Genomic DNA, 27,249 nt, shown 5'->3' on the forward strand with positions numbered 1-27,249 from the left:
TCTTTTCTGGTTTCCTTAGACCAGGGGAGTTGACATGCACTACACTCAGAAGTTATTTCCCCACTGTTAAAGAGCTAGTTCCTGACTCTGAAGGGTACACTCTGGTTTTACCTGTCACCAAAACTTCTCAGGTCGTTTAAGGTGCTGTGTTAAGAATCACTGTTTATTCAATTGCAGTTATTCAAGTGTACGTACTGTCTGGTGATTATGAACATGTTATATCTGTCTTTCTCCATGTTGATGATGAAGGTACAGTTAATGGTTGCTGTTTTGTCATAAGTACAGTCAACCAGTATATACTGTATTCTGCCACAATGTCTGTTCATAAAAGCAGCAAACACTGCAACATAAACCCCCCAGAAGTGACCCTATTTTAAAAACTAGACCCCTTAAAGGTAGCCCTCTAGGGGTGTAGTGAATTTTGTGACCTCCACTTTAAAAAAAATACTATGCAGGTGAAGAAAAATATTTTTTATTTTTTTATTTTTACTCAGAGGTGTCTTTTTAAAGACATTTTTTTTTGTACAGAGCACATGAACATGAGGGTTTTTTTTTATTCTCAGACAGCTCCATAAAAGCAGTTGCCCAGGACTTTTTTTTTTTAAATGTCCCCATGCCATCGACGGGGTCGAATGCAACATTGCAGCCAATAACTGGCCTCAGTGGTGACGTTTCCCCAAGTGGCATATGATCCAGCAATGACATGCCACTTAGAGGCACCTAGAACATCAGGGATAAGCAACCTTTGGCAATTCAGATGACGTAAAACTACAACTCCCAGCATGCTGTTTCTTGGCTGTTCTTGTAACTTCCATAGAAATGAAAGGAGGATTCTGGGAGTAGTAGTTTTGGAACAGCTGGAGTGCCAGAGGGCGCTGATCCCTGTACTACATTACTACATAAAATGCACCAGAAAAATGTCTTCTGGGGGCGGAGCCTGGCCGTTGGCGTGGATGGCTGTGTGAAAGAACTGCTCCTCCACGTCCCAGCATCTACAGCCTTATAAACAGCGGTGACCAGAGCAGAAATGGTCAAGTACGGCAGAGACAGGGGCCTAGATCCCCCTGACACCCCTCGATCCCACAAGGGCCAGCTCTCACTCGCCGGGAGCTGGTGCCAAGATGGCGATGGCGCGCATGAAGGAGGCGGAAGCTGAGGACTCAGGAGATGACAGCGAGCACTGCGCTACAACTGAAGAGCCAGATCCAGCTCCAGTTTCAAAATCTTTTCTCACCAAGGTCCTCGGCCAAGCACTGGAAAAAGCGCTATGACCGGTCCTGACTGAGCTGGCGGACATCAAGTCTGAAATATCCCAGGTGGGACACAGAGTGGAAGCCCTAGAGCAGGCGACGCAAGACCTCAGTTCGCATGCTAATGGAGTGGCTGAATGTCTCAGCGGTCACGCTGAGGAACTTAACAGAGCCTTTTCGCTACTAGAGGACCAGGAAAACCGTAGTAGACGGCGTAACATCCGCATAAAGGGCCTCCCCGAGTCTTGGGCAGCTGAATCGTTGCGCAAAGTGGCCATGGAGATATTTGCGGACATACTGGACTCGGACTCGGCCGCCTCAATAATAATTGAGCGCATACACAGGGCGCTTAGACCCCAGCCGAAGCCAAACGAAAGGCCAAGAGATGTGGTCTGCGGCCTGCTGTCCTTCGTTGATACAGCGAGGGTAATGGACGCAGCCCGCACCAAAGAGCGGATCACATATGGAGACGCTGAAATTGCCCTGTACCAGGACATTGCTCCATCGACACTAGCGAAAAGGCGCATACTAAAGCCCTTGCTAGATTCGCTAAGATCAAGGAAGATTCCATATACGTGGATGTACCCTTTTGGCCTCTCCATCAACAAGAACGGGAAGCGTATCATCATCCACACCCCAGAGGACTTGGATAAGGCATGGGAACTGATCGGAATTCCACCTATGGATATACCTACCTGGCTCCCGGTAAACTACCCGACGATGCTCCCGAAATTGTCACTCCTGGAATCCTGGAGGAAAGTACAGCGTGCCAAGGCTGGGAAGGCGATTAAACACCAGACGGAAGCCATGGATCTTCCACCATGAGGACACTCACATCAACATGGGGTTTAGTATCACTGGGACATGGGGGGGTTGTGAAGACGATCTCGCCATGTCGATTTATTTGCCGCTCTGTGTTTCATCTGCACGGTTGGTTGCGGGTAGGCACAGAGTGGAATTCCTGGCCCTTGAGCGCCAGATTTGGGTCGCATAATCAAATTGTATTGCATGCCCGTATTATATGCGAATATTTCTGTTATGTTTTTGTTATTAGGATACTCTTGTCCCAAACTGACCTTGAGCCCACGGTTGATAGCCGCTCATACAGATTGTTGGCGGCAGAAAGTATATGGATACAGACTAGTGCAGGGAGCTTGATGCGCATTTTTTGTACCCTGTTAATACGGGGCGATAAGTATTGGCGCCAGTAGTATCGTAGCTAACTTGCAATAAGAAAGTGATACCCCTCAGACATGTACGACTCCCGCTCTTTATTCTTTATGTGCCTCTGAAGTGCCTGGAAGGAGCAAAAACCTCCCATACTAAGCACCCAAGAACTGAATTAATAGGTTTTCAATGACTCAATTCACGGTTCAAATATCGGATTAGTCCATCAAAAGTCGAATCCTAAATAACCGTCTGAGACTAGGTTTGCATTAGACTGAGATTAGCTCTCACTCTTAAGGTGCCTGGATTACCCACCATAAGACCTATAGACGCATGAGCCTCCATCCCCCTCCACTTATCCATATACTTCGGTTCTCACCTTGCTCTAGCGAGTCCAGGAAAAGGTTCAAAAATACATAAGTCACCATACTTCACATTTTGCGCATTGGCTGTGTTGCTTGGGAAACACGTCCAGGCGAATTATAAAATTACGTTCACCCCCTAGCTATCTAACTGTTGACGGATAGCTTCTGTTAAGATAGCTTACCTACTGGGTTTGATTCCAGTATTTGTTTGACTTACTGATTGTTACTTCCTTTTACTTCTTCTCCTCTCTCTCCTCTTTTTCTTTCCCTCTTTCCTTTCTTTTTATTATTTATCTGTCTCAACCTCTCCAACTAACCTTCTAACTGACCCCCCCCCCCTCTTGACACACACGCCAGTTCCGTAAAGAGTCTTATAAATTGCCCAAACAGCATTTATCTTCAGCCTAGAAACAAACAAGTCACGCCCAAAGATGGCAGACATAAAGGTCGCAACATTCAATGTTAAGGGTATGAATTCACCTCAGAAACGCAGCCAGGTTATGCTTGCTCTTAGGAAGATGGGCTCCCAAATAGTATTTCTGCAGGAAACTCACCTGCGCCAAAAGAAAATGCCAAGGATGCCTAAACGTCCGTTTGCACATTGGTTTCACAGTGTCCAACCTGTTTCTGCTTCCAAAGGGGTAGCTATTGCGATCCATCAGTCTATCCCCTTTACCATGATACAACAACATGCAGATGCAGATGGTCGCCTCTTATTAGTCAAAGGCTTGCTAGCAGATCAAAGAATCACCCTAGCTAACTTTTTATGTTCCGAACAAGTCCCCTGTACAATGGCTCCTACAGGCCCTAGACACCCTGAAACTCTTCGCTGAAGGGCAGGTTATCTTAGGAGCTGATTTAAACCTAGTGCTAGATCCAGCCATCGACTCATCTTCAACTAAATCCCGAGTGGCACAAAGGCTTCTTAGTAGACTTCACAAGAAACTACAAGATTTACGCTTAATTGATGTCTGGAGAAGTCTTCATCCCACAGAAAAGGACTTCTCCTTCTATTCGATTCCACATGGGACATACCAACGTCTAGATCATATACTAACTTCTTCATCTCTTCTTCCCTATTTCAGAGCGGCGGACATTGGTAATATTACCATATCGGATCATGCTCCATGCCTGGCGTCCTTCACCCTCACTTCCTTACCGAAAAGAGACTGGTGCTGGAAGCTAAATGAATCTCTCCTGTACAACCAACTCCATGCGGACCAGGTCAGGACTCAACTAATTGAGTACTTTGCGCTTAACTCCTCCACGCACAGCTCACAACCCATTGTATGGGAGGCCCACAAGGCGTTCGTTAGAGGCTGTTTTATCTCCCTAGGCACTAAAGTGAAAAGGGAACAACAAAAAGAGGTGGATACACTTCTAGCAGATATAGCAGCAATTGAGAGGAAGCATAAAGCCTCACTACGAAAAGAACACCAAAACACATTAATAGAGCTTAGGATTAAACTCCGAAATCTCCTTAGTCGGAAGGTAGCTAAACAACTGATAAATTTCCAGCATAGGGTCTATGCGCATGGTGATAAAGGTGAAAAATTGATGTCATCCCTACTAAAGAAGGTTAAGAATGTCACGCACATCTCCTCAATTAGGCAGCCGAGCGGCAATCTGACCAGAGACACTCCAGAAATAGCTAAAGCCTTCAAAGAGTTTTATTCAACACTTTACAATTTACACCAGAAAGGTTCCGTCGATGAGGAGCTCCAAAGAGAGAACTGCATTAGCAACTTCCTAAACTCCCTTCATCTCCCGACTATCACACCAGAGGACTCAAATTGCCTTGTGGGCCCGATATCAGCTGAGGAGGTAATTAGTACACTCAAAACCTTCCCCCCCGGAAAAAGGGAAAAAGCCCGGGTCCGGACGGTCTCCCCCTACTTTACTATAAAAAGTTTCAGGACATACTCATTCCTAGGTTCACCGAAGTGTGCAATGCACTTATGCAAGGGAACTCTCTTCCTAAACAGACGCTCGAATCTCATGTCACTCTGATACCTAAAGAGGGTAAGGACCCCCTGGATTGTGGCAGCTATCGCCCGATTTCCCTCCTGAACCTGGATTTAAAACTATGGGCCAAGATTTTAGCCAGAAGACTAAGTAAGTTCCTGCCAGCTTTGATTGGCAATGAACAATCTGGCTTTATCCAGGGTCGGGAGGGAAAAGATAACTCTCACAGGGTATTCCATGCTATCCACATGGCACGCAGAAAGGGGCTTCCATTAGCCTTACTAAGCATTGACGCCGAAAAGGCATTTGATCGAGTCAATTGGCTGTTCATGAAATTAACTCTCCAACGTTTTGCCTTCCCAGATGCATTTATTAGAGCAATATTTACTCTCTATCAAAACCCATATGCTAGGTTGAAAGTGAATGGCACGCTCTCGCCATCATTTGACATAACGAATGGAACCAGGCAGGGCTGTCCCTTGTCCCCTTCATTGTTTATTTTAGTTGTGGAGTCGCTTCTGCAGTTAGTTAGACAGTCCCCAGAAATCTCGGGTGTTAAATATGGGGGCGGGGAACTGAAATGCACTGCATTCGCTGATGACTTACTATTCCTGATAATGGACCCGGAGGAAGGACTAGATCCACTAGTTGGGAAAATAGCCGAGTACAGCTCCCTATCAGACTTCAAAGTCAATCATTCTAAATCAGAGATACTGAATATCTCCCTTCCCGAATCCAAAACTACTTCATTGAGGGCTAGGCTCCCGTTCCACTGGACCAAAGGTCCAATTAAATATTTAGGGATACTAATCCCAAGGAATATCAACGACCTATATCAACAAAATTACGCCCCTCTCTTGGGAGATATTCAGCGTCTGTTACAATCATACAATCTCCCTTATCTCTCTTGGATGGGGAGGGAGAATGTCCTGAAGGCATATGTTTTACCAAAAGTCCTTTATACCATGCAGCTGGTCCCGATATGGCTTCGCAAATCATTCTTTCTGAATATGAAAAGTCTGTTCTCTAAATTTTTATGGAACGGCAAGAAACCCAGGTTATCACATGAAATTCTAGTCAGAAGCAGAGAAAAAGGAGGTCTAGGCCTGCCAGATGTTGCTAAGTACTATAAAGCGGTACAGCTTAATAGGTGGATTGAAATGGCGGAGCCAAAAAGACATCCAGATGTTCAAGCCATTTGCAGACACAGTGTAGGGAAGGATTTTCAAAAACATCTCTGGCTCCCAGAAAGGAGCATTCTAAATTACATGAATTTAGACCCATTGTTTAGAGGTCTCTGTGGAGTGTGGAGAGAAATGAAGGGACATTTGGCACCTGACCCATCACCTCTACTACCACTGAGTCTCTTACCAGACTTGATGTACCAGGGCAACTTAGATAAACCACATATATGGAACCTACTTATGTCAGTGAAATTCGGAGACATTGCCCCGAATTTTGAAGATTCCATACTAGAAAAGCTACCGAGCTCGATCACTGAATCCCCAGGTTTCTTTATAGTCAAGCCGCATATTAAAGCTGTGTGTGGGGAGTTGACAGCAAAGTACCCTCTACAGAGGTCCTTGACTGACTTCGAAAAAAGTATCTTGTCACCAGTCTCTGCGGTTAGGAAAGTGTCAAATCTCTACCCGGTGGTGGGAAGTGAGGGTGAAGCTTTGAAGCCGGTGTACATCAGGGAATGGGAGAAGGAGCTGGATAGGGTTCTGACGACTTCTGAAACAAAACAGATATTAAGAGGTTCGCATGGAATCTCTAGATGTACACGTTTACAGGAGAACCATTTCAAACTCCTATCAAGGTGGTATAAAACTCCTGACTTTCTGTACAAAAGAGGCCTATCGTCCAATAGGGAATGCTGGAGATGTGGAGAGGGCGTAGGGTCTCTGTCGCACATCTGGTGGAACTGCACACTGATCCAATCCTATTGGAGAGATGTAGAGACCCTGATTAGGAAACTCACAACCCCTGAATTTAAGCTCACTTTGGAATCAGTAGTGCTTGCACTCCCAACGCCGCAATACTCCCCCTCAAAAAAGAACTTATTCTCACATATCATTGCAGCAGCAAAAACATTAATCCCCCTTTACTGGCTAGACACCAACCCTCCATCTGTACATGAAATGTCAGCTAAGGTGACTCAAATCTGCAAATTTGAGGAAATTTCTAGCTGGATCAATAGGACGCATGATAAGTTCACACGAACATGGAGCCCTTGGAGATCTTTGGCGCAGGTGGGTTCTAGCGATTCGGACATAGCAGGATGAGGCCCTTGGTATAAATACTGAAGACCCCTCCCCTTCCCCCCCCCCTCCCTCCCGTCCCTTCCTTTCCTCCCCCCTCCTTTTCTTTTCTTTACTTCATCTCTATTCTTTTTTCTTTCCCTCTTTCGATTCTATCTCTCTTGTTTATACAAACATTATTTGGCGTTATTGTTCATGGCTGGATTGAGAATAACATGAATACACCGGAGGAAACAAGTAGAGAATATATACTCTCCCCTCCTCTGGACTTAAAATCTAATTTGCCAAGTCTCTTAAGTTTACGTTGGTCACATGTTTGTAATCTATGTAACGCCAATTACCTGCTATTCAAGCTACATGTACATGTACTTTACCTGCTAATGGTGTTATGTCAACTCATTGCAACCTGACTGATTGAATATCTGAATATTTGAAAAAATTGAAAATAAAGAATTGATAAAAAAAAAAGAAAAATGTCTTCTGTATAATTGCAAAAAATACAAAACATCTGAATACGTTTTTACAGTTTTGTTCACCTTGACATACTTGCATGCACACAGCAATACGCTTTTACACAGTGGCACTCATAGCAGTACTTTTACAAACAGAGGCACACTTTAATACAGACAAACACACACACAGTCATGCTTTTACATATACACACACAGGGGAAACTCACCACCATTGGAGCATGCAGTCTCAGGGGAGCAGAAGGGGCAGTGAGGCACTTGGTGCAGGGGACTAGCAGAGGGAGCAGTGAAACACTTGGGGCAGGGGACTAGCAGAGGGAGCAGTGAAACACTTGGGGCAGGGGACTAGCAGAGGGAGCAGTGAAACACTTGGGGCAGGGGACTAGCAGAGGGAGCAGTGAAACACTTGGGGCAGGGGACTAGCAGAGGGAGCAGTGAAACACTTTGGGCAAGGGAAGCAGTCAAGGCATAAAAAGGCAGCACCCCAGCCCCAAGGCCCCTTAGTGACCACTGGAAAAAGGCATATGGGTGGTCACTAAAGGGTTAGAGGGCTTCTGTCACCAAAATCATGCTTAGTAAACTGGCTGAGGGTCTTAATAAAGCCCCATAGCTGGCGGAGGATCCACCAAAGTTCTGACGAGGCGCCGGCCTCTGCAAACCTTTGGCACATCCAGCCCCAGTTCTAAATGTAAGACAGCTTCCTAGCTGTCTTACATTTAGACCATTTTCTGCGCCCAAAACAGGTGTAGAAAATAATGAATGAAACAGGCCTGCTGGCCCTTCCCCGCCCATGCCATGCCCACAATTTTAGACCTGGCTTTAGACCGTTGTGCCACCATCTGCGCCTATACGCATAATATAGGTGTATTTCCGTATAATAAATTACATAAATGTTAGTCTCTTTCCCAGGTGCCTCAGTTTTAGAGAGAGAAAAAAATGGGGGTATTGTCCCTACTCCTAAAGGCTCTGTTCTCCCTTCTCCTGCTGCGCCCTGCTCATCTTGATTCACAGGGCCAGGCAGTGTTCATGCCAACCTGCCAAGTCAATGATAGTATTCTTATTTTGTAGATCCGCAATTTGCACACCACAAAACAGATATGGTTATGTACATGAGGCCTTAGATACATAGCTCAGTAGGCAGCCTCACACATTAAAATCTTTGTTACAGGCTTAGAGACACAGGCACAGTGAACAGTATTGGACATGATAGGCTTAAATACACACCACACTAGACAGTATCGTACAATATGGAATTAGATACATAGCTCAGCAGGCAGTATCACACACAGCAAGCTATGTTACAGCCACGGCAGGCTGTATAATAGATGATAGGATTATATACAGATGTATTTTGATGTGCTTGATGTTTATTGCACTCTTAGATGGTGAGGGAAAAGCATGTGGACTTTCAGTGATAGGACACAAGAGACAAGATACTAGCAGGATTCATATATGGGTGTAGTACCTTGGCCACAGGAGGTATAGTAAGCGTGGTTACTGCAGACTGAACAGTGTGGTAGGCAGGGCCAATCTGTGATTCAGCACTCTTCAGAGCTTGTTTATAAATAAAGGCAAGTAGTGAAGAAAACCGGAAGTTCTGAATGTAAACAGTCCTGCCAAGGTACTCTGATGCCCAAAATAAAAATTATTTTTATGTTACCCCTTCACAGATAGTGTTCTGCCAGACCCTCCCCCCTGCAATCTTAACTGTGCCCGTGGCACAAACCCTAGTTGCCCCCACTAAATGTGCCTCTGCAGTGTTCTCTAGGATCCTATTATATCTATCTTCTTTCTCTTATTGGTCTATTACCATGGAAGCATGTAGGTCATATTAAGAGCTGTAGAGTCAAAACAGTAGCAAATTTTGGGTCAAGACCATGTGCAATTTTCCTTTGTAATTGCTCAGAAACAGTATGAAACAGTAGTGTTATAGTAATATATTTGGAATCCCCTAATGCCAACAAACTGCCCTACATTGTGATTAAATCTGTAAAGGGCTTGTTGAGGCTACAGTTATAGATGACCTATCCTCAGGACAGGTCATCAATATCAGATGGGCAGGGGTTTAACTTCCCCACACCCTCGCCAATCAGCTGTTTGAAGGGGCTGTGGTGCTCGGGCGATTACTGCATCATCTTCAGTGTTTACCTGTACGCCATCTACTTTCTAGTGGTGGTGCATTATAATTACAGCTGTGCATCCCATTCAAGTTAATGGGTAAAGTTGTAATTACACTTCACCACTACTACAAAACAGATGGTGTGCAGATAAACATTGAAGAGAACGCAGTGTTCGCTGATCAGCAGTGGTGCCAGGCGTCAGACTCCTGACAGTCTGATATGGATAACCTGTCTTGTGGATCAAATATTCAATTTTTGTAGCCTGAACAACCCCCTTAAAGGGAATCTGTTACCATGACCTCCTAGTCCAATATTTGGCACAAAGCTTTGCTTCACTTGATTAAAACGCTGTTATTCTTTTGTTGATCTGAGGTTTTGTTCCCGAGTTATAATATTTTTTCTTAATATGCAAATTAGGCCTTTAGTGTAATGAGGGTATCACCATTGCTCTTGTTGCACCCAAGCTCCACTCCTGTTCTCCAGCCCCTCCCTAATTTAGTTGCCACTTCATGGCCCAGTCAATCAAAGCAGCAAGGGAGGGGATGGCCATAGAAAGGAGCGGAACGTGTGTGCATCAAGAGCTATGGTGACACCGTCATTGCCCTAAAGGCCTAATTTGCATTTTAATTAGGTAAACTACAGCTATGTGTTATGTAAACAGTTTGAGGTCGCTCATGATAGAGTCCTTTTAAATTGGATTTGAGTTAAAATGTTTTTCCAATACTGATGACTAGTGATGAATGAAGCAAGCTTCAGATGTTACATCCGCTGTTGTTTTGTTAAAAACTTCGGCTTAATACTGTACCGAGATCAGTCTCTGTACAGTATTAGAATGTATGGGCTCCGATGAGCCGAAGTTAGTTATTTGCAAAGTCGCGCATGACTTCGGTGAATAACTTTGGTAATTGATTTTTCCGGGTCCGCAATTCTGTTCCCGAAAAAATATAACATGTCCTATTCTTGTCCGCAATTGAACAAATCACGACTGATTACCTTACACACTGTGCTTAACCCCTTCAGGACCTTGGACGAGTATACTCGTCCTGGAGCAACGGTACTTAGCGCACCAGGAAGAGTATACTCGTCCTGGCATTAAACTGTCACCATGTCTGCAGACATGGTGACAGTGCTGAGTGCCGGCTGTTACACACAGCCAGGCACCCAGGGTCAATGCCGAGGGGGGTGACCCCCCCCCATATCGGCGATCGCTGCAAACCGCAGGTCAATTCAGCGCTTTATGTAGTTTGCAGCGCTTTATGTAGTTTCTGATCCCTGCGGTCCCTGACCGCAGGGATCAGAAACTTAAAAATGCCCAAAATCTACATTTTTTAACCCCCCCTACACCCCTGAATGCATTTATGTCGGCGGGGTGCAGGGGGGCGGTTTGTGGGCGGTTTGTGGGCGGTGTGGCAGTTGCGGGAGGCGGGCGGTACGGCAGGTGGGATCGCGATCCCCCGCACATTGCTGACACTCTGGTATAAATGGCTGACATCGCTGCGATGTCAGCCGTTTAGCCGTTTCACCCTTTCCATACCGCGGTCCGTACGGACCGCTGTATGGAAAGGGTTAAGTCAGAGAGCTCCCTCCCTCTGCCATCGGGGGCTGCTGTGCCTTTGCAGCCCCCAGATGGATGGGGGGACAGAGGGAGGGAGCGCCTCCTACCCCATCTGCTCAGTTGCAGCAGACGGGGAAGGTTCCCATGGCAACAGGACGCCTTCTCAGGCGTCCTGCTGTCCATGGTGCTGAACAGATCTATGCATCTGTTCAGTGTAAGTAAAATACAGTACAGTACAATATATATTGTACTGTACTGTATTATACAGACATCAGACCCACTGGATCTTCAAGAACCAAGTTGGTCTGGGTCCAAAAAATGTAAAAAAAAAGATAATAAAAACACATTTATCATTGAATAAAAATTAAAAAAAAAATAATACACTACACATATTAGGTATCGCCGCGTCCGTAACGACCTGATCTATAAAACTGTCATGTTACTTTCCCCACACGGAGAACACCATAAAAATAAAATAATTTAAACTATCAGGAAATTGAAATTTTGCCCACCTTACTTCCCAAAAAATGTAATAAAAGTGATCAAAAGAGTCGCATGTACGCCGAAATAGTTCCAATCAAACCGTCACCTCATCCCGCAAAAAATGAGCCCCTACATGAGACAATGGCCCAAAAAATAAAAAAACTATGGGGACACTATAACATGATTTTTTTTGGTTTCAAAAATGATATTATTGTGTAAAACTTACATAAATAAAAAAAATTATACATATTAGGTATCGCCGCGTCCGTATCAACCGTCTCTATAAAAATATCACATAACCTAACCCCTCAGATGAATACCGTAAAAAAATAAAAACGGTGTAAAAAAAGCAATTTTTTGTCATCTTATGTCACAAAAAGTGTAATAGCAAGCGATAAAAAAGTCATATCACCCCAAAATAGTGCCAATAAAACCGTCATCTCATCCCACAAAAAATGAGACCCTACTTTAGATAATTGCCCAAAAACTGAAAAAACTATGGCTCTCAGACTATGGAGACACTAAAACATTTTTTTTGTTTAAAAAATGAAATCATTGTGTAAAACTTACATAAATAAAAAAATTGTATACATATTAGGTATCGCCGCGTCCATGACAACCTGCTCTATAAAAATACCACATGATCTAACCTGTCAGATGAATGTTGTAAATAACAAAAAAAGGTGCCAAAAAAGCTATTTCTTGTTACCTTGCCTCACAAAAAGTGTAATATAGAGCAACCAAAAATCATATGTACCCTAAACTAGTACCAACAAAACTTCCACCCTATCCCGTAGTTTCTAAAATGGGGTCACTTTTTTGGAGTTTCTACTCTAGGGGTGCATCAGGGGGGCTTCAATGGGATGGTGTCCAAAAAAACTGTCTTCCAAAAACCATATGGCATTCCTTTCCTTTTGCGCCCTGTCGTGTGCCCATACAGCGGTTTACGACCACAAATGGGGTGTTTCTGTAAACTACAGAATCAGGGCCATAAATAATGGGTTTCGTTTGGCTGTTAACCCTTGCTTTGTAACTGGAAAAAAATAGTAAAATGGAAAATTTGCCCAAAAATTGAAATTCTGAAATGTCATCTCTATTTGCCAATAACTCTTGTGGAACAAATAAAGGGTTAATGATGTTTGTAAAATCAGTTTTGAATACCTTGAGGGGTGTAGTTTCTTAGATGGAGTCACTTTTATGGAGTTTCTACTCAGCCGATATGCTCGTTGTCCAGGGGGTGCTCGTTTTCCTAGGGGATGACCCTCTCCGGCTGGGGGCTAGTTTCAGAAGTGCCCTAGCGTAGCGCCGCCGGACTATTTAAGTTCGGCGGCGCTCGCTCCCGAGGCAGCCCGTCCTGTGGCACACATGCGCACCACCGGCCAGAACACGTAGGTCAGCGCGGTGATATGACGTCACCTCGTCGGCCCACGCATCCCAGAGCGTGCTTCCAGGCGGAGGGTTCCTTTGATCCTCCGCCTGTAGCGCATCTGCATACCCTGCGGTGTGATAATTATCGCGCCGGAGGTATGCAGATAACAGAGGGAGGGGCGTTTGTTTCCCTCTCTCTGTTATGTTAACTATCCCCAGCAACTGTTAGTTAATACCAAAAGGGAAAATATAACAGAGGTTCTACTGATAGGTGCTCTCTCTGAATAGGCAGCACCTTTTGCCGAAGTGGTAGATAAACAAATGGATATAAAATGGAGGGCACTCAAATGTCTAGGTACACATAATGGATAAATCATAAATTATTTATTAGAAGTAAAATTGTAAACCACAGGGGTATAAACAGGTGGTTACAAATGAGTGGCGTCAGGGTTGTTTGAGCCACAATGCGTAATGTTATTATGAAAACCACAGGGATGTAAAATAGGTGGTTCCAAATGAGTGGTGTCAGAGTTATTTGAGCCACAATACGTAGTGTTCCTATGTAAACCACAGGGTCCTTATATGTTGATACAAGTTAGTACTAGTACAGGTGATCATTCTTTCTAGTATAATAAAAATATATGTAAAATCTACGTTAGAGTGGGCTTGTGTGTGCCCAGCTAAGTGTAACATAGGTATCCGAATATCAAAATAGAATACACTGTAAAAGCGAATTGAAAGCAAATTGTCTGGCGGTGTTTCGGTCCCTTGTTGTGTCCAGGTGGATGGAGACAGTCTATTATACAGTACAGCTCAAAAGTTTGGACACACCTTCTCATTCAAAGAGTTTTCTTTATTTTCATGACTATGAAAATTGTAGATTCACACTGAAGGCATCAAAACTATGAATTAACACATGTGGAAGGAGGTGTGCCTTTATTTCCTGTATCCTCTATGGATCCGGCTCAGCATAGGCCAGAGCCTAGTTATATTTGTTATTGGCGATGTTGTTTAATTGACCATCCAGATAGCTGTAACTAGTCATCCCTTACTGGTATTTGTTTCTTTCCATAGGTGCCTAGGAATCCTCCAGTTGGATGCTTCCCCAACCGTAAGTATTGCTCACACCCCTTACCGAACGCGCTGGAACATTCACAACAGCCACACATTTTGGTGTCTGGACCTGTGAATGTCCCAGATTTTTGTCAACATATTCCCCCACTGATTTGGCATAATTAGGTTTCATCTTGAAACCGTTATTATTGCCCGTTCTCTCAGGATTTGTCCGGTTATTATGTGGCCATTGTGGACAATTCCTCTTTATGTGCCCGTATTGTAAACACAGAAAGCATTGAATGCCTCCTGTCCTTTCCAATGGCGGGGCCGTGGGGCGAACAGCTTTGACGGATTTCTTATTGAGCAGTGTATTCTGTCTGCACTGTTCAATAATCATAGCAGCATCCGTGAGGGATGGCTCCCTAGCTGCACTCAACCTGATTGCAGTGTCAAGGTATGGGAATTTTTCCAAAAACATAGGTATCATACCCTGTGGAATTCCGATACCGTGATCCTTTGTAACCCTTCTGTACATTGCTTCAAACCGACTACACATAGACAGAGGTTCGTCATGTATAGTGGGTTTAAACTTGGACAGGATATCTGGAGTGACGTCCCAATGGCCCGTTGCCAGTCTCATGAGTATGGAGAGACGTTCCTCCTTGTCATAAAACTGTCCATTCATGGGTTGCGTCCTCCCCGTTACCTCATACCTTTGGTTTAGGTGTGTAGGTAACCATAACTTGAATAACTCCATGCGATATTCGGGAGCCACTGAATACTTGTTACAGTGACCCTCGAAGATATCACATGAAGTAAACGGATGTACACTGTGATCGTATTTTGGGATCTCCTTGCAAATTCGTAACAGGAAGTTTATCCTTTCCATACCGGAATGGTTAGGATAAAAGTTTTCCTGTCTTTCCGGACGCATTGGCGGATTAGAAGTGGTAAATGGCCAACCACTTTCCTCTCCCCAATTGTTGTCCTGTTCCTGGAATCGGTTGCTATGCCTGTTCTCCCTGGGTGTTTGGGTGAAATGTAGTGTCCATTCTATCTGTCCCCTAGTCTCTACTGCGTCAGATGTTTGATCCGTGGGAGACCTTGGCACCGTCGCCGCTGTCTCCCCCTGTGCCGTTCCGGAAACAAAAACCTGTTTCGTGGGCAACATGCTGTTAGCACCAGGCAGTGACAGATTCGAGATGACCTGCTGTAAATCCGCAATGGTTTGCGTTTTCACAGCCAGGTCCTCTCGAAGTTGCACAATCATGCTATCCGTAGATACCGCATTGTTCCTAAACTGATTTATCTCAGTGTACAGTCTAAGCAGTTCCTTGTCCATGTCAGAGTAGAAACTCTCCTTGTCCAAGAGTCTAGACTCTAACACGCAAATCTCTCTGCCCCTCTCGACCGTACACTTCTCTTGTAATTGTGTTTGTAATGTGTGTAACTGTTTAATGTTCTCAACACAACAATTGCAGTGAAAGTTTGCGATGTTGGAAACTTCCTCTGCCTTTGTTGTGCTGCTAAGTGTTTCAAGATGTTCTGGCTTCCAAATGTTATCCTCAAAGGTGTGAACCAATTTGGCTAACATTTGGAGCCGTTTTTTTGAACACACTATTATTAATGCAGAGTTTATCATGAGCGTATGCCTGGTCCAATAAAGTGGACAATAGCAGCTCAGTGGATTTGTAAGTGGTGGGGATGATGGGGTTGTATGTGCTATGTTTGCTGAGGTGTTGCAGTGTGGAGAAGTTCATACTCACTTTTTGACGAGAGGACATCTTCCTTGGTGCCGTTGTTCGTTGTACTGTGTTGCTGCGTGGAGGAGGTCCTTCAATATTCGGAACGCCTTCTCCTGACCAGCCAGACGACTTCTGTTCAGATGATGGTTCTCTCTTTAGTGGTTTAGGTGATGACTTCTCTCCAGTCTTCAGTGGGCATGTAAGGGAATCAGAAAATATTAATATACAAAAATCAGAAAAGATTTTAGATTCTCTGCTGTAGAGATTGCTCTGTGTCTAGTTCTGATTGAGAAAGCCGCTTTACCTGTCCAAACTATCAGGCTATGGGCGCTCAGAATCCACTGACCGCGTCCCGCCCGCCTGACTAGTTCACAGTGTAAGCGATTTTTCTCACCAAAACCAAACACAGATACAAATTCCTAGCAGTGGGCCTGGCTCGCCAATGTTAAAGGGGATATTAATTATTGATATTTATGCAAATCTCACTAATTAATATTCATAAATAGGCGTGAGTCATGTAGCGATGCCTCCGCCTATTTATACCAATTAAACAAATCACGACTGATTACCTTACTCTGCACTGAACTACCTGTGGCTATTTATTGACACACTATACGTCACAGTCTAATATTTGCTTATAATTATATATATATATATCAATGGAATAGATATATATATTTATAGCAGCACACAGTAATATAAGTAAACAAACACACTAATTACGCTAACACAGTCCCAAGTCCTCCCCAGGATCTAACTACAATTGCAATAATACACTTACATACATGTTAACAGCAGCCCACCCAATCCTGTAAATTTACTATCCCTGCTGGGAATAACAAGGGGTTAATACAATATAGATAGGTCCGGCAGCACTCCTATGTCCAAAAAACAACCAATTTGGAAAGTCCATATATTATACCTTAGTCACGGTAATGTTGGTGCCAGCAGATCGGGATCCTGGCCGTTGATCCACAGTCAAATAGCAATGTAAAGAAATCCGCAGCACTCGTCAGATAATCGTGAAAAAAATGGATTTATTCCATAAAGCAGCAAGGAAATGCGACGTTTCGACCGTTCCCGGTCTTTTTCAAGCAATAAAGTGAATACAATAATATGTGTCTTATATAGTGCCTAATCAATTACCTGAGCCCTCCCCCAGGTACAGCCGTTAATTACATTGGTGCATATACAAAGTTATTAGCCAGTGACATCTTTGTGCAATTTAACTTAAGATCCATTACCTTTCCCACAGGGAATGTCCTTGGGGTCCTCCTCCATTCCGGATCGTCTTTAAGACGAATTTCGTTCGGCGTCCCGGAATCCCCAATGCGCATGCGTCCCCTTCGATCAAGTAGCCAATAGAAAAAATATCCTTAACTGACGTCACTAGTTGTCAATGGTGCGGAGGCAGACTTTGCTCCACGTCATTGTAAAGCGTCCTTTCTGTCCCTTATTAGTGACATAGGTGTCGTCATAGAGACGCGATCAGTTTACATGACACTCGCGTCACTCGACTCCTCCCCCTGTCACTATTCCATTGGTCTCCGGACATATCCCTGCAGGTGCGAGTTCATCTCTCCCCGCTCCAAAATACCTCCAACATTCAATTCATGGGGTTTTCTCCACCCCACACAATTCAAAAGCTCTCGGCAGTCCCATTTTTCTTGACATGATTCCTCCAGAGTAATTGCCGTATCTCCTCAGCAATACACCCTTCTGAGGTCATCATATCCCAAACTGTCATTCCTTTATAGAGGCAATCTTGTCCCATCAGCGCCACTTGATGGGGCAGATGCCTTCCACCAGGAATTTTTAGAATCTCGTAGGTACTCCGGGTGCCAGTCAAATTCAATGACAATGACTCCCGTGGCACCACGAATACATACATTCATCAGCCATGTTTTTCTATTAACAGGTAACAGAGCATGGGAAGGACTCACCCCCCATACTGGATATGTCCGTTGGCCATATATACTGGACAATCTGCTACATGATCTTGGGGACATCAGCATTAGGGAGTACGAGATGGAAGAGGACCCCAATATTAGACATCCCTGTAGAGAAAGACAAAAGAAAAAATATATAAATATAAAGTGTTCGTGTTAGTGAACATATTTAAAAAATGTTAATTAAAAATCATCACAACAAAGTTGGGCACAATCTTAGGTTACACAAAATAATAAATATAAGTCCAGTCTACATTTCAGAGGAGATACACAGAAATCCCTAAAGGAAGACTCCCAAATTGAAATCCCTATTGAGTCCCCTTGGTTCACGTGTGTCTAATCTGTAAATCCATTTCAACTCCAATTGTTTAAGGAGGGTCTCCCGATCTCCCCCTCTCCGTAATGGTGAAATTCCATCTATGACCTGAAATCGGAGTTGTGACAAATTATGTCCCATTTTTTCAAAATGGTCTGGAACCGGAAGATCTAATACTTTTTTTCGGATCTTAGATTTATGCTGTGTGATCCTCTTTTTTATTTCCTGTGTGGTCTCTCCTACATATAGGAGCCCACATGGGCATTGGAGAGTATATATAACAAAAGTGGAGTTACAAGTATAAAACTGTTTCATTTTATATTTCTTTCCAGTATGTGGATGTACAAATGTCCTCCCTTTCGTCATACTATTACAATGACAACATCCCAGACAGGGGTAGTATCCTGTTTGTTTATGTACTGGTTTTTTAGAAGGTTTATCTGCATGCACTAACCTGTCCCTCACATTAGGTCCTCTCCTGTATGAGAACAAAGGTGGATTTCTAAATTCTGGGGTATCTGGAAACGCTTGTGCAAGTAGCGTCCAGTTCTTTCTAATTACACCCGCCACCTGCCTGCTAACCATCGTATACCTGGAAACAAAGGGGATCCTACTCTGAGTATTTAACTTGTCCACATTTTTTTCAAGTAATTCCTCCCTTTTTATTTTTAATGCCCTATTTTGATGTTTATCCGTCAGCTGTTTAGGATTTAGCTGGCACCCGGAGTACCTACGAGATTCTAAAAATTCCTGGTGGAAGGCATCTGCCCCATCAAGTGGCGCTGATGGGACAAGATTGCCTCTATAAAGGAATGACAGTTTGGGATATGATGACCTCAGAAGGGTGTATTGCTGAGGAGATACGGCAATTACTCTGGAGGAATCATGTCAAGAAAAATGGGACTGCCGAGAGCTTTTGAATTGTGTGGGGTGGAGAAAACCCCATGAATTGAATGTTGGAGGTATTTTGGAGCGGGGAGAGATGAACTCGCACCTGCAGGGATATGTCCGGAGACCAATGGAATAGTGACAGGGGGAGGAGTCGAGTGACGCGAGTGTCATGTAAACTGATCGCGTCTCTACACCTATGACACCTATGTCACTAATAAGGGACAGAAAGGACGCTTTACAATGACGTGGAGCAAAGTCTGCCTCCGCACCATTGACAACTAGTGACGTCAGTTAAGGATATTTTTTCTATTGGCTACTTGATCGAAGGGGACGCATGCGCATTGGGGATTCCGGGAAGCCGAACGAAATTCGTCTTAAAGACGATCCGGACTATTTAAGTTTGGCGGCGCTCGCTCCCGAGGCAGCCCGTCCTATGGCGCAAATGCGCGCCACCGGCCAGAACACGTGGGCCGGTGCTGTGATATGAGGTCACCGCGCCGGTCTGCGCATCCCAGAGCTCACTTCCAGGCGGAGGGTTCCTTTGATCCTCCACCTGTAGCACATCTGCATACCCTGCGGCGCGATAATTATCACGCCGAAGGTATGCAGATAACAGAGGGAGGGACATTTGTTTCCCTCTCTCTGTTATGTTAACTATCCCCAGCAGCTGGGGATAGTTAATACCAAAAGGCATCGGCCTTTTGAGGTCACCAGAGGCTTGACATAATTGTCCAACCATCTGGTGACCTTCTCTTCTCCTGCAGGGATGCAGGAGGGGGGGGGGGGGGGCACCCGAACAGGGGCACATCCATACACATATATATACCAATCTTCTGGTGGGAGGCATACATACATATATATTCATGGATGTTTGGGGCACATCCATAAATATATATATATATACATATATATATATATATATATATATATATATATACATATAACCAATAAGCCCACCCATATACCATATACATAGAGATGTATGCTGCCAAGAGGGCCTACATACATCTCCATGTATACACACATGTCCCACCTGGATGGGCCCATATAAAAGGGCCAATATATATATGTATTTAAATATAACACTTCCCTCAACACTTACAATCTATGAGAAATTGGAGGTGACACATAAGGTAGTTGATTGTGATAAGTAGGAGTGGTGCCGGCCGATCTGCTTTGGGTTTGGGACTACCAGAGGATCGAGTTTAGGCCAGAGGAGTTGGTGGTGGAAAGGTTTAGTCGGGAAAAAGTCATTTTAGGTAGCTTGATAAGCCTGCCTGAAAAGATGTGTTTTTAAGGCACGTTTAAGGGGGAGAAGTTGTGAATTGACCTGGTATTCCGGGGCAGAGTATTCCAGAGAGTAGGTGCAGCTCGAGAAAAGTCTTGAAGACGGGAGTGAGAGGTACGAATTATGGAGTTTATTAATCTTAGGTCGCTAACAGAACGGAGAGCACAAGTTGGGTGGTAGATGGAGATAAGGGAGGAGATATATGGAGGTGCAGCACTGTGGAGAGCTTCTATTTTTCAAGTCTACTAAATAATATACTCAATAAAAAACAACAAAAACAACCATGGGTGTCAATTGCAGATAAATGTACTCTGAAGTAGTGCGGCTATATAAACAGACTTCCAAAAATTATGTGTGACTGGAAGAGCTTTTTTGTACAAGAAAAAAACAAGAGAACTGAAGCTCATAAACGTCCAATTATGAAAAATAGTATACTTTATTAATAACAAAATCTATGAATAATAAATACCATTAAAAAGGGGAAATAAGGAGCAAGAACACCATCCCTGCAATACAGATTCTGAATATATAAGTGTCAAAATGACATGTACAATGATTTGATAAAAAGCGAGTCCTAGTACAAAAACATCACAGCAAAAATGCTGAACAGTACAGCTACTCAATAGCAGATAGTATTCTCAGAAAGTACTATATAGTATGACGCAGCAAGGGGCTGCTGTATACACCTGCTGAACCATATCCTGACTATATGTAACAAGCCATGAGCATAAATGGAAATAGCAGGGACTCACCAAAAGTGACGGAGACCTGAATGCTTGGGATGGCGTTACCCCGATGTGCGTTTCGGCGTACCCCCTGACGAATACAGAATCTGTATTGCTGGGATGGTGTTCTTGCTCCTTATTTCCCCTTTTTAATGGTATTTATTATTCATTGATTTTGTAATTAATAAAGTATACTATTTTTCATAATTGGACGTTTATAAGCTTCAGTTCTCTTGTTTTTTTTCTTAAATAATATACTCAGTAGAGCAAAATAATTTAATGATACTGAAAACTATTCTTGTAATTATAAAACTAACCCTTATCGTGAGACAATTACTGTTATTTCTGCAGTTACTATGGCTAAGTAATTACAAGTTTATAATGAGCATTGTATTGTGATAGAAATTTACATTCAGTGGGAGTTAACTGATAATTACTGGGGGATGATCTACCGGTATAAAGAATTTATTGACATCATGAAGCTCTTTACACCAGTGTGCTGCTTCAGAGATCATAGATTTTATTAGCCATGGCCATCTACTTGGGCACTGTGGATGTATACATGGCTTAGTACTGTGCTGTGCAAGTAACCACCCAGTCTGCATGTCATACTGTATGAGCGAAATTTTATATTTTTTGATCTGTGAGGAAACAAATGGAGAATAGCAGTATAACCCCTGCCCCTATTGATTTAATTAGTATTGAACTTCGAACATGTGAAAGGACAATATTTAAAAGGGTTGTCTCATGAAGGCAACCCGTTTTATTAATTGAAGTCAGCTTGACAGCTAGCTGACTGGCAGAGTTCTGGCTTGCGAAACCTCACCAATCAGCTGTTATTTGACAGGGGAGATGGCGGCCAGCCAGGGAAATGTGGTCTGACACGATGAACAGTCAGACGTGAGTAGCTCTTTTCCCTCGTTAAGGCTTACTGCATGACCGTATCCATTTTGTGGTCTGCGGAACTGAAAAATACAGATACACAGAAATCTCAGCCCCCCCCCCCCCTTTCCATTGCTGAAATGCCTATTCTTGTTCGCCACATGGACAAGAATAGGACATGTTCTATAATTTGCACCATAGACGTGGACAGCATTTTTTTGTGGCCCAATAGCAATAAAAAATGCAGATCGGACCAGGAACCAAAATACACTTTCTTGCACGAGGCCTAATAGAAGGCCAGCCCAAGTGGAGGGACCTTTGTTTTTTATATCCATTTGCCCTAATACACTAGATATAATGGATTAACTTCCATGTTGCGAAATAATCCTGAACCAGCAGTGAAGGACTGGGATTGCCCTGGCATCTTTGTCATTTAGGGTTCCAGAGATGGCGTATTGTGCTTACTTACTTCTTTTGTACTACAATATAGGCCTAAAGTAATTTTCTGCAGCCACCACGAAACGGATAAAGACTGTAACCCTGACAGATCCATACATAACTAAGCTGGAACATTACAAAGCATTAAATAACATTGTACAACAAGAACAGTTTGCAAGTACCCTATTCTGGATTACTACTGCATATGTCATAAGCTCCTTAGCTCCTACCTTTAGTGGATGCAGGCAGCCAGAATTTTAACTGAACTTCTTTAAAGTGGTTATCGGAAGTCTAAAAGATCCTCCCCAATGCCCAGGCCCCTCGTATACATTATACTTACCTGCTTCTTGGCACCCACATCTCTTCAGATCCCTGCACGGCCGCTGCTGCATCTACCCGTTGCGCGGTTCAAAATATCCGGCGATGAGGGGGAGCAGCCAACAGCAGGCTGCAACAGGAACTAGCCTCCCTAGCAGTGGCGGCTGTGCAGGAATCCGGAGTGATGCGGGTGCCAGGGAGCAGGTAAGCATAATGTATATGAGGGGGCCGGGAATTGGGGCGGAAATCTTTTAGACTTCGGATAACCCCTTTAACTTTGTGTCTATATCAGGGGTAACACTGAGCTACACTATGACCGCTAAAGAGATATATTTAAAAAAAAATAAGCTAAAAATGTTGGACCTAAAAGTGACATTGTGTTATATGTGGAGATTACATAATTAGGATTTACAGGCATGGGCTGCATGGCTCTGGCCCTCCTTTTTCAAAACGATTTAACAGAAAATCTGTCTTAGTTGCCAATACCAACCAATCAAATCTCACCTTTCATAAAGTGTTCAGTTTTCCTGTTGGATAGTTTTCATAAATTTATATTATATTTTATTGTTACCTTTACTTCCCCCCATGCACATATACATATAATTGATATTGAGTTTGTGTATCATTTTGTGCAGCAATTTAGTAAGGGGTTAAGATAGGTGCCCCAGAACCCTGTTCATTGCTTTTCTACACTGTGGAAATGAAGCACACAGTATATGAAGCTTAGATGTGTCAACACAAATCATACATGACGTACAAAAGCACACTCATTGCTTTGCTAAATCCCGAGGGCTCCAGTCTGTCCTGTGCTGTGCAGTAAGGCTTCAACTAATGCCAAATTGACCTTTTCCCAGAATATCTGAGTGAAAGCTGTGGACCTTCTGCAGGAAAAAACCTTTCCTCTCTGAAGTACTCAGCAGGACTTTCCTTCATGTTCTGCTTTTTATAGGCAGTGTCACAGGCAATATATCCCTAAGCAAGGTGCCACAGCAAGAGCTCTTCTAGAAAGTCATTGTTAAATAAATTGACTTGCCCCTTATATTTAATCTATTCCAGGCTATTTCATGTTGGTTTTATTGTGACTTATCTATTATGCATTGCTCTGGAAACAGTGGCTGAAAGAGCCTATAAACCCCCTCATCTGTATTGAAACGAATAATGAGTGAAGTCATTAGAAGCTTTTAGAGCCTCCACACCATGAGGCATTAACCTGTTCCGGACACATGTTGTCCCGGTACTTCAGGACACATGACGTACTGGTACGTCATGTATAGTTCCGATCACCGGCGGGCGGTGATCGGAACCCGGTGCCTGCTCAAATCATTGAGCAGGCACCTTGGGTCAATGCGCCGGTGGGGTCCTGTGACCCCCCGTGTCGGCGATCGCCTCAAACCGCAGGTCAATTCAGACCTGCGGTTTGCTGCGTTTACGGGTTATTCGGGTCTCTGGGGACCCGATAACCCGGAACAGGATGGTGATCGGTGGTGTGATAATACACCACCAATTACCATCCTGCGATCCTGAGAGGTGATATGACATCACCTCTCAGGATCGCCTCTCATTGATCGGCTGCAGGGGCGGGCAGTTCAAATTACTGCAGCTCTCCTCTCTTCCTCCTTTTCAGTCTGGGAGCCGAGGAGAGAGGAGCGCTGCACGTCGGATCTCAATGCCAGCACCCCCATCTGTGCAGAGATCATCATCCAGCACCCCATCTGTGCCCCAGCACCACCCAGGTATTTAGGAAAAGGTTAGGATAGATAGGAAAGTTAGTGAGAAAAAAACAAACAAAAACAATTTGTGTTGCATCACCCTAAATCGGGTGTCTGGGTTCCACAGCACAGCTGTGTGACCCTAGACCCCCCAGGGGTGCTGCAGCTTGCCCCCCTGACCCCTTCCCCCCCCCCACAACTTTTTTTAGGGCGCAAGCATTTATTTTATTTTTTTCCTGCGTACGCTGACTGTGGCCGGCACTCTTAGCGTCCGGCAACTGTTAGCGCATCGCAGACCCCACCGCTGATCAACTTTGGTTAGGTTTAGGGTAAGTTCGCGAACACCCGTGCCTCCACACACGCACACCAAATAAAGTTTATCACACACTCCACTATGGCCCGCCAGATGTTCTCGGCCGAGGAGGCATACGCCCAGCTTGCCTCCGAGTCTGAGAGTCCCAGTGAGGACGAGGATGACCCCACTTTCCTTTTGTCATCCGCGTCCTTCTCATCATCTAGCGATGATGATGAGCCCCAAAGGCGGCGGAGATGCCGCCAGGCAGAGCAAAGGGACCGCCATGCTAGGGACCCTGTGGCCCACACTAGTACGAGCAGCTCTGGGGCCCCCTGCAGGTGAACTTGTCTGGTGTACCCCAGAGCGTTTTGAGCCCGTGATTCCTGATTTTGTAGGCCAACTAGGAACCAAGATTTCCACAGTGGGCTTCACTGAATAATTTTTTCAGTGACCACTTTGCAAATCTAATGGTGGCGCAAACAGACCCATACTCCCAACAGTTTGTTGCTCAACACCTGGGCTCCATTTTGTCTAAGCCCGGTGGCTGGACTCCGGTCAGTGCAGCCGAGATGAGGACGTTTTGGGGCCTCGTGCTGCACATGGGCCTAGTCAAGAAACCTAGTGTCAGGCATTACTGGAGTGGAGATGTCCTCTACCAAACCCCACTTTACAGTACGGCCATGACACGCTCCTGGTTTGAGGCCATCCGGAAATACCTGCATTATTCAGATAATGCAGCATGTCCCCCCCAAGGTGATCCTGCCTATGACCGCCTGAACAAAATCAGGCCGGTCATCGATCACTTTGTGGCCAAATTTGTACAGGCCTATGTACCTGGAAGGGAGGTCGCGGTTGATGAGTCTCTCATTGCTTTCAAGGGGAGACTGATGCACCTGGTTTCAGGTGTAGGGGAGGAATATTGTATAATATACATGCGTATAGATGCTTGGGGCACATCCATACACATGTATACATTAATATTAGGGACATAGACATCTCTAAAGGGGGCACATGATTATATAAGGGGGTACAAGCCCCTACATTATAAGGGGGCACAAGCCCCTACATTATATGGGGCACGGTCACGGCCTCTACCTTATAAGGGGCACGGTCACGGCCCCTACATTATAAGAGGGCACATATTTCCCACAGGGGCCACCATGAGCCCCTGGGGATCACCATGGGCAGACGTGCGCAGATGCTGGGCACATCTGCGCACATCGTCCCATGATGCTGTGGTTAATGTATGCACATATATACCATAAATGCCCGCACGTGTTTGCAGGCATGCATGGATATATAAGCATACGTCTCAACCCTTCCTCAACAGGGTGTTAGCGGGAAACTTGTTTGGGACCTTATGCACCCACTAGTAGATAAGGGTTACCACCTGTACGTGGATAACTTTTATACTAGTATCCCCTTGTTCCTGTCCCTCGCCGCCAGATCCATGTCCGCTTGTATCGTCGATTACAATCAGTATAAGGGAGGAGTTCATTTCTCTGATCAAGTCCTCAAGCCATATAATGCCATGCGCATAACCCGGGCATGGTACAAAAAAGTTGCGGTCTACTTGGTACAGGTTGCCTTGTACAACTCTTTTGTGCTGTCCTGGAGCGCTGGCAACACAGGGACATTCCTTCAGTTCTATGAGGCAGTCCTCAAGAACCTGATCTTTTCTGACCGGGAAAAAGCAGGCCGGAGTACTCAGTGCCTGGCCAACACTTTCCAGGTGTGGTCCCCCATACTGGAAAGAAGGGACTGACCCAAAAAAGGTGCAGAGTGTGTCACAGGAGGGGGATACAGAAGGACACCACTGCTCAGTTTTACACGTGCCCCGATCATCCGGGCCTCTGCATTATTGGTTGCTTCCATGGAGTACTAAATTTATATCCCAATTTAGCCACTGACAATCGAATAAAAAACTGGTTCTCAGACTTGAGACACATACTAAAACATTTTTTTTTTAGTAAAACTAAAATAAATAAAAAAATTGTAATAGCAAGCAATCAAAAAGTTATATGCTCCCTAAAATAGTGCCAATAAAACTGTCCTTTGAGCCCCTACCTAAGACAGTCGACTAAAAACAAAACAAAAATTACTCTTAGGCTGGGTTCACACGGGTGTCACGTTTTGGCTCAGGATGTGTCCCGGGTGCATTGCGGCAAACCCGCGCGAGTAGGTATGCAATTGAAGTCAGTTTTGACTGTGATTGCGTTCCGTTGTTCAGTTTTTATCGCACGGTTGCAATGCGTTCTGCACGCTTGTGATAAAACACTGAATGTGGTACCCAGACCCGAACTTCTTCACTGAAGTTCAGGTTTGGGTTCAAGGTTGTGTAGATGTAATTATTTTCCATTATAACATGGTTATAAGGTAAAATAATAGCATTGTTAATACAGAATGCTTAGTAGAAGGTCAGTTGAGGGTTAAACATTTAAAAATAAATTAACTCACCTCCTCCAATTGATCGCGTAGCTGCCGGTCTCCTGTTCTTTCTTCAGAACCTGTCAAAGGACCTGTGGTGACATCACTGAGCTCATCACATGGTCCAATCACATGGCCCATCACACGGTGATGGGCCATGTGATTGGACCATGTGATGTGACGTCACCACAGGTCCTTTAGCCGGC

The sequence above is a fragment of the Bufo gargarizans genome, chromosome 6 (assembly GCF_014858855.1).
Source record: "Bufo gargarizans isolate SCDJY-AF-19 chromosome 6, ASM1485885v1, whole genome shotgun sequence".
Taxonomy (NCBI): domain Eukaryota; kingdom Metazoa; phylum Chordata; class Amphibia; order Anura; family Bufonidae; genus Bufo; species Bufo gargarizans.